The sequence below is a fragment of the Oryzias latipes genome, chromosome 18, assembly GCF_053564925.1.
Source record: "Oryzias latipes strain Hd-rR chromosome 18, Olatipes_Hd-rR_3.1".
In the NCBI taxonomy this organism is placed as follows: Eukaryota; Metazoa; Chordata; class Actinopteri; order Beloniformes; family Adrianichthyidae; genus Oryzias; species Oryzias latipes.
Genome location: NC_136254.1, coordinates 21682489 through 21692195, shown reverse-complemented (window position 1 = coordinate 21692195; position 9707 = coordinate 21682489). Strand labels below are relative to the sequence as shown.

Below are 9707 nucleotides of genomic sequence, written 5' to 3'. Positions count from 1 at the left end.
TTGGCTTGTATCTTCCATTCTTTTGTCATTAAATTAAACGATTTATGTTGTATTAATTTCTATATGTTCAGCCTGCAACAAACGTTCTTGAAACACCTTAGTAAAAATAAAATAAAACAATGGTCATTGTGATTTCATTTTTAGACATTTTTTTCTCAAAAATAGAAAATAATTTTGTCAAAGTCCAGAAATTTAACATATTTTCTACAGGAACTTTCATAAATATTTTGTTAGGATAATTGACATCACCCTGCAGATTAGAAAGGTATTTTGTTTTCAGTTCTGTTTTGCATTCTAAAATAAACACACAAATGTGTCACATGGAGATTTTCTAAAGCCATGCATCACAGCTATAGTTGCTTTTATAGTTAATCAACAATGCATCACCACTCAACTGAAATGTTAGGTGAGGCAAAAATTCAAAATGTACTAAAAGTACAAAAGATAAAGCATTATTTAGATTAGTCGATAAAAGTCAGACAGACTGTGCTACAATCGGTGACAGCCCACCCACTAGTTTTCTATATTTTATCATGTAGCAGTATAACAACTAAGAGTCACAGTCTGACCAACAAATTAGTTTAAAAAAAGTATTTCACAAATTTCAGTGGAATTACTCATTTGTTTTATTATACAATACATTGCCTCAGGCATGAGACTGCTTTGAAATCTGCCTACCCTGTCAAAAATCAGAGAGTGCATTTACAGCATCCGCCCCCTTGAGCCGGCCTTCCCAGTGTGAGCAAATATATAAGAGCTGTCTAAAAGGTACCTATGCAAGATTTCAAGAAGTAGCAGTAAAGGAAGGAACCTCTGCATAGTTGGACTTGGGCCAACAATTCCTTCAATTTTTTCCATACTCTTTAATTTGTACACAGGTAAGCGTGTATTTAAAACTTTTGCTTTCCTTTTTGCATTGCTGTCTGTTTGTAAATAATGTAAATTTTACAATTAGGAAGATAATATATCAATCAGTTTATATAAATATTCTATTTTAACACTTATTTAATCCAAATATGTTACAATGTCTTGTGTTATAACAATGTACAGCACACAAAGTAAAGTCATTTGTTTTGTCTTTTTCCTTTATTCTAATATTTAGACACTTGTTTTCTATAAATTTGTATTCGTGGAGTTAAGAACTAATTCAACACTTTCAAAAAGTTTTGACATTTCTAACACACAGATTTGTCCTGTTCATCACATATTGCTTAGTAAGGTTTGATTTGATTTGAAATGGTTTATTTCAAGCAATCAAAGCAAGTATAATGCACAAAACAATACAATACAATACAATCAGCAGTTTTACATTCATACAAAGACGTATCAAACTTAGAATAATTAGACATTAAATCAAAGATTGCTTAAAAGGGAGTGGAAGGAAGTGAATTTATATAATCCCACCCCTGTTCTACCGTAACCATTATTACATGATTCATCATTATCCATTCAGAACTTTTATCAGATATCTATGTCTTACCAACATAGTTTCAGGTAATTAAGAATCAATAAGTATCAATAAATTACATGACAATGAAGAATTACTTAATAATTATATAAAAAAGACATAACTCCATTTTAGAAATCAACATAGCACATGCAGATCAATTATCTAAAATATGTGCAGATTATTTTTCATTAAAAAAAACATGAATATGATTAGACACTATATCAGAAAAAAACTTCAGAAATGAAAAGACTGTTTCAGAAATCTTCATAGCATATGCAGATCAAGTATCGAAAATCAAAAATATGTGGAGATTATTTTTTATTACTAAAATTATAAACAATATTCTGGGGCAAGTGAAGTGATATAAATAGAGATCAATCCCTCTAACCATCTTCAATAATTGATTAAGCAATTGTATTATCATAATTATAGGGTAATGCTCTGAAATAAAAAGGTCTATATTCTGTCTATTGAACCAAATGTTTAAATTTAGATTCTAATACATAAGCCAGTGACATGTACCCATGCTGGGGGTTGACCTGTGTACATGCAGTGGATTTTTGGGTTGTTTAGAGGTTCAGAGAGAGGGCGGCTGCATCTTAAGGGGAGCGCAAGTGTCTCTTGCAGTTCCCTTGAGACTTGTACGGCCACCTCGCACTTATCACATGAACAGCATTAACAGGCCCCTAGTGCAAGGCGCTGGAGGTGATGCAGAAAAAGAAATATCTGTATTATGTGCCTGCATCTCACCTACTTCACCAATACCTTGGATGTTCAAGTGTTCGTTACAACTTGTTGCTCGCAACATGCCCATAGAAAAAATGTGTATGAACATTTTGGCACCACGGGCTCACCAAGCAGTCTCTGATTTTAATATTTCATGCGAGCAAACTGCGTGCCTCATACAGGTCTGCCCACTTTTCCCAAGCAACCCACATCCACCTGTAAGTGCAGTTGTGACTAATGACTTAAGAACGCACATGCACACTCTCTCGCACACATAAACACTTTTAATACACTTTGTGGGTGATAACTTATACCAGATTGTGCATACACGGAAGAACAATAACACATAATTCTAAAACGAATTAGTTTTTCTTTTTCTGTGAACATTGGCTTATCTGTTGTATGACTTCTCTGAACATTGAATTCTAAATGCTATGCAGTTCAATCCATGTTTTATGTTACAAGATGCTCTTTCATAATCTAGGACTACACACAACATATTGATATTTATGTTATAACTATGTACTGATCTACTAAAAAATGATTGTGTTTTATATTTTTCTGTGTTTCAGAGGAGAGAATATAGCACTATGGGGTTTGAAGAAATCTTATTGTTCCTGCTGTTAGTGACATGTAAGTTAATGATTGAAGGAAATCTAAATAAATATTCCCAAGGATCTAAAAGGTCTTTATACAATAATGGTATTTATTACAGATTCTCCAACAAATATTGGTGCAGTGACATCAAAAGCACTTTCCTCTAACAGTGAAATCTGTGGATGTACCTGTGACTTGTGCCCGGGCTATGTACAGGCTACTATGGCTGCACTTGCAACAATCTGTAATACAGCAACAACTACAACACCTACAACTGGACCAACAACAACTACGACGAGTACCACCACCACCTCAACAACAACCACAACTGTTCCAAATACAACAATGACAACGCTCATCACAAGCATCTCAACAACAGCAACTACCATGGTTTCAAAAACAACAACTACAACCACAGTTGTTCCAAATACAACAATTACTACAACCGCCAAAACTACAACAGTTGCTCCAAAAACATCACCGTCCACTACCACTTCAACAACAACCACTGTTCTAAAAACAACTATTTCTACCAACCCAACATCATCCACAGCTGTTCCAAAAATAACTAAAACCACAACCACCCAGATAAAAGCAACAACCACAGTTTTTCCTAAAACAACTTCTATCACACCCACCCCATCAACAAATACCACAGTTTCAAAATCAGCTGCAACACCTTCCACCACCACCCCAACAAAAGCAATAACTACAGTTGTTCCTAAAACAGCAACTACTACAACCACCCAAACAACAACCACAGTCTTTCCAAAACAAAATACATCAAATACAACTCAAATACCATCAACCACGGTCCTAAAAACAGCCACAGCTACTACTACCATCGCAAAATCAACAGTAACCACTGCTGTTCAAAACAACACTTCAACAACTACAACAACCAACCCAACAATCAAAATGACAGCCACTGTTGTTCCTAAAACAACTTCAACTACTACTACAATCTACCTAACAACAAACACAACTTTTCCTAAAAGAGCAACAACTACTTTTGTAACCACTCCAACAATTTCAACCGACATTTTTGAAACAACCACAACTACCACTCCTGTATTAACGTTTGGTGTTTCTACCACACCTAGCATTATATCAACTTTAACAATGATAACTAGAACACCTACTCAATCAGCTACAATCACTGGCACACTTGTTACCACAACTACAACAAGGACCATAAATGCTCGCACAACTACGATTGCTAACACTTCAACAACCAAAGTGTCTACCAACACAAGAGTTACTCCACTGATAGTTACAACTGTACCAACTACACTGACAAATGCTCCAAAATCAAACTCAACTGTGCTTTCAACAAAAATAACAAACCCATTCATTACCAAATCTACTGCCACACTGACAATCACATTTCTGAGAACAGCATTTACAGCTGCACCAACATTGACACCTGTAATTATTACTGCATCAACAACAACCACAAAAGCTCCACCAGCTATTACTGCTGAGCCCAGAGCAACAAAATCACCTGCTAGCACAGAAGTCACTCTAATATCAACTACAATTACACAAAAAACACAAGCAAATGCTACATCAACCTCAATTGTTTTTACACCTGTCCTCTCTACTTTAACAGCTTCACCAATTACAGGCACATTAAGGACAACAACGTATAAACCCATAACAACAGCTCAAACATCAATGACCACCATTCAACCCATTGCAACAACAACTGCACTTCCAACCAAACAAATTGTCACTACTGCTACACCATTTATAGCCACTAATTCTTCAACTACCACAGTTAAGACTACGACAACTGACATGTATTCAACAGAAGACAAAAAAGTTAGTCCAGCAACCACATTGAAGGCAACTAAACTCACTGATTTTACAACATCAACTAGGAATGTACATATACCAACAACACTTATTTTATCTACCATACCCTTATTAACCCCAGCAGAAAAACTCACCTCAACAATTAGAATTTCAACAACTGCATTTCAGCCAACAAGTATAACATCAACACCAAACACCAAACTTTCATCTGTTACTGCACCACCAACAACCACAAAAACGTTACAAACTACTACTGCCAATCTTAAAACAACCACAACTAAAAATAGCACGACAGTTGTGTCAGGAACCACAATCACAAGAAATGTCACCACTATTTCAACAACAAACACAATTACAAGACCTGTGTCAATCAGTGCAACCACTACAATTTTTCCAAAAATTACGACTACTGCAATTACCATACCAACTTTTCCTAAAGTTACACTAACTAGTACACCCGTATTATCAATGACAACCACAACAACAGCCCCTAAATCTTCAACTAGTACAACACCTGTATCAATTACCACAACTGTCCCAAAAGTTATAGCAACTCGTACAACACCGTTATCAGTTGCCACAACAACTTTCCCTAAAAGTACAAAAAATAATACAACACTTGCATTAACCATCACAACCACAACTGCTGTCCCTAAAATTGTGACAAATAGTACAAAGCCAATGTTGATTGCCACAGCAACTGTCCCTAAAAGTACAAAGACTGATATAACATTGTTTTCAACCATCACAACTACAACAATTGCTCCTAAAGTTACAACTGGTAAAACATCTCTGTTGATCACTACAACCACAACTGTTCCTAAAGTTACAACAACTGATAAAGCATCTCTATTGATCACCACAACCACAACTGTTCCTAAAGATACTACAACTGGCACAACAGCTGTAATAACCCCAACAACTATTTCTAAAGTTAGAAATACTAGTACGACAGCTGTATTTACCACCATAAACACAACAGCAGTCACTAAATATACCATTACAAGTCTTACAAGTACAATTGTAACCACAAAAACATCTTTAGTTACCAGTAACACAACATGCTGTACATGTTGTTTGGGACTTTCATCACAAATGCTGACAACGACATGTCCAACAGAAGCAACCACAACAGCTGAGTCACTGACAGTAAAACGGATGAGTTTCAGATCTCCTACAGCAACTTTCACCACTGATTTGCAGAATCCATCATCAGCGGCCTTTCAAAGTCGATCTACACTGCTCAAAACTATAGTAGGTAACATTTATTTGTGCTGAGTTTGATTAAAACTTTGATTAAAAGCATATAGATGAATTATTCATATCCAAAACAACACAAGAAGATTCTGTTATTTGCATACATTACAAAAAACTAACTGTCTCTGACAGTTTGTCCTGTGATGAACAGCCGGTAAGAAATGAAATGAACCAATACAAAAAAAGGTTAATTAAGTATTAAACATGATAGTTCCATTTGTAACGTACAATGATTTAACTGTCCAGGGCTACCCTGCCTTCGCCCACAAGTGACCGAGATAGGCTCCGGCAGCCCCGTGACCCTGAAAGGGACTAAAAAGAATAGAAAATGAATGAATGAATAAACTGAATTTTTGAAAATCTATTTAACATCTGGGTTTATAATTGGTAAAAAACTGGAGAACGACACACTCACTTCACACTTGTGTTTTTCTTTTTCAGCTTGAGCCATTCTTCCAGCAAACATTTTTATCATTCCGTTTTTTGACAGTTATTTCATTCAGGTAATTTGTTTATTGTCAAAGTTTTCAATTCTTTTAGCATCTGAATAAATAATATTGTATTATCTTTGTAGAAATGGCTCCATCATTCAAGAGATGAACCTTTTTTATAATTCAAATTCTGTGCCTTCCAACTCTGCAATTGCAGACGTTTTGATCAAGGCAACACCTTCAATTACAGCCTTTGACATTGACCTCAATTCCATTACTGTCGACGGCACAAGTAAGAAAACTGATTGCTCTTCTACAAGAAAATATGTTCCTTCACAACTAAGTGTACTAATTCTTTCCTTGTTGTCCTTTTATCAACTTGCAGCTGTGTCACATGGAGTGAGCAACAAAATCAGTCTCATCTCTGCATTCTGTGTAGTTCTGTTGCCATGGCTACTGTAAAGTCGGTATTGGCCTCTTTTCAAATGATTGTAAAATAAACACCAGCTGGAACACTATGTAAATATCTCTTGGAGAAATGACTAATCCACTATGACTATAGTTCAAAATATAAACATAGGTTAAAGCAGCTTTATGAAGCTAAACATAGCCCTGCTATGGGAGAACGGGACTATTAAATCTTGACCAGTATTTCTTTGACAAAGAAATGTGATGGTGTTCTAGAGTTGCTGAACAAAGACACTGAAAAGTTTCTCACAATAAAAGTAAACCTCTTGTGAATTAATTGAGTGCAAAACATACCAGTCTTCTATTAAATCATTCAGCTTACACTTTCAATTGTTGGTTGGTTAGGGTGCGGTTTCTCAAGAAATTCTGTAGTGCAAAAACAGAGAAAGACAGACAAGTTCAGTTCCTGTTAAAATTATCAGATGAAATGGAAAGAAACAACAGTAGCTGATCAGTGCTACACAGTACATCAAACACAGACATAACTCACTTTTTGGCTTCTTAAGTTGCTTTTTTTGTTTCACTTTGCCACTTGTTTCAAAATAAATTACAATAAGGACGATAAGAGCTGAAAAATATACTGTATATATTTCGCAAGTTAATACTTGCAGAACTTGTAGTAAACAGTGCAGAGTATTGTCAAATAAATAAAGACGTGTGTTGTTGTTTTTTTAAAGAATCAGTTCAAGACCAACTTGATTCCAAGCATTTGAAAAGCTCAAGTGAACCTCTGCCCAGCAGTTCTCCAGTCCTGTCCTAAAAATCCTTTCGGCCTTACAAACCTGTCACCATTGCCCAAGAATGTGTTTGTCTGATAGCAACAGCTGCAAACATAAAAAAAATGCAGTGCAGGACAGCCTTGTGCATCTATACAGATTAGCAGGGAATTGGTCCATGGACTGTTTGTAAAGTTGCATGCAAAAGAGAACCTTTTTTGTTTGTTTTCAGCACCCAAGAACGGACCAGATCTCTATTCTCGGATAGCTGAGGCTTTGACCTGTTTGCTTGCTGCATGTGATGCAATAAAAACTGTAAAGAGGGAAAGCATCTACTGGGGAATCACTACCAGGAATTCACTCACGGACTCCAAACACCAATTTCATTTTTCCGTTTTTTTTTTGAGTTTTTTTAATTGTCATTTTAAAGCACAAAGTTCTAAAGGACCAACACTGCTAAATGATGGTAAACATTGTGCCAGTATGTCAATGAGGCATGTGGTAAAAAAAACCTAAACAAGAAACTATCCAATACTATAACAGTTTAAAACTAATAAACAACATGATCAATCATAAGATTTAAAGTTCCTGAAAATAAATATTTAATAGATAAATAAGTTGTTTTCTTAAATAGCAATGTTCAGTCATGGTCAATCACAAAGCAAGAAATTTAGAATCAGTTTAAAAAAAGCCCTAAAAAGCTTTCTTCTTAACAATGTTACTTTTCCATATGGCATGTATTTTTAGTTTGATAAAAGAATGTAAGTGCATGAATTGAATATGTATTGATTTTTTATGTATTGTATTTACTGAACGGTATTGTTTTTTAGCTTATACAATCATTATGGTGGTTGCCACATGTTAAGCCCCTTGTGGGTTTTTGGCAACCATCCATCACATCCGCATTGTTGTATATTCTGTTTTTATTTACTTTTTTGATATGTGATAAATCAAATAAATAAATAAAAATAAAGCTACACAGCTCAAACAAACATTTGTGACTTGCCTCACATCTGACTGGTACAGTGCTACACCTAAACAAATGGCTAATCGCATCACAAATCCTTTGCTTAGGGTCTCTTCTTACTGGCTGCCTCTCCAGTTGTTTATAGATGCTTTCAATTGCGTTTTTTGATATCACATTTATACAACTCAAGTTTATGTATTTATCTAACTAACTGTCATATTATTCCAATTCAATTAATACTTTTTCCATCTTAATTAATTATATTTCTTGAACTCTCATATGTCTAAGTTTGAAAACAAACTAACCTTCAACTAAACCTGATCCAGACCAGGTTATGTTCAGAGCGTGAGTTGCTATGGCAACTTGACATATCCTGAAACACACCTCCATTTCCGGAACCGAAAGCTGAGGTTATCAACTTCCTTAGCCTCAAACTTACCGTGGGAGCTAGCATAACCTGCTTCCTGGAATACCCCCTGGCCTTTTCTAGTGCCCTGCCAGATCTGTAATCACCTGGCATGCCACAGCCAAATCACCTCAGGTGCATGTAGCTGTCTGAACCTTAATTTGTTCTACGCCTGTCATTTAACCTACTAATATTTATTTAATCTAATATGCTGGTTTATTTAAGTGGATTAATTATTTTTATTTCTATTTTTAAATTAAATAATGCTTTTATCTGGTTTCACTTTACATTTAGTATTTCTCTTTAAAATGGCATACCACATGTTATAATTTCTAATTAAAGCATATCGTGTTGTTTGGTGTTTTTATATCCAGATCTAATAATAGATAAACAACTCGAAACATAATATTTTACATTCGACGTTGCTTGCTGTTTGTGTTTAAATTAATTGAGTCCTGTTTTTTGTAATAACATCATTGCTGTTACTATAAATGTGAAAATATACAGTCAGGAGGATGCTAAAGCAAGAATTACTTATTTCATCTTTCCTTATTTGACCCTAAACGTACTTCTTGGTGTTGTACTTTATTAGGAAAATCTCTATTTTAAACACTAATACAACTTCCTTTTTTTCCATTTTCTCAACCTGTAGATTTCATTCACAGAACTAAGCTTCACTGTTGTTGCTGCCTTCTTAGTTAATATGTTGGGAAAGCAATGTTGCTTGAAAATGTATCAAAATTCATTAAATAAAGCATAACATAGTTTGTTAATACTATAACTGTTGGAAAAATGTATACAAGTTATCTCTTATTTGCTTTGAGCATTACCCAGCTATGTAGGTAATATAATAATGCATGCAAAAGTGTCT

The 9707-nt window shown here is 35.0% G+C and overlaps 2 long non-coding RNA genes across 2 annotated transcripts; both read left to right on the top strand.

Annotated features, from left to right (window-relative positions):
• Positions 1-787: 787 nt before the first annotated feature.
• Positions 788-3110, top strand: LOC144987127 (uncharacterized). The gene is made up of 3 exons (XR_013650996.1): positions 788-878; positions 2749-2809; positions 2892-3110. It is a non-coding gene; the product is annotated as an uncharacterized LOC144987127 (long non-coding RNA).
• A 2528-nt stretch (positions 3111-5638) lies between these two features.
• Positions 5639-6819, top strand: LOC144987126 (uncharacterized). Its single transcript, XR_013650995.1, has 4 exons — positions 5639-5845; positions 6290-6351; positions 6423-6571; positions 6665-6819. It is a non-coding gene; the product is annotated as an uncharacterized LOC144987126 (long non-coding RNA).
• The last annotated feature ends 2888 nt before the right edge of the window (positions 6820-9707 follow it).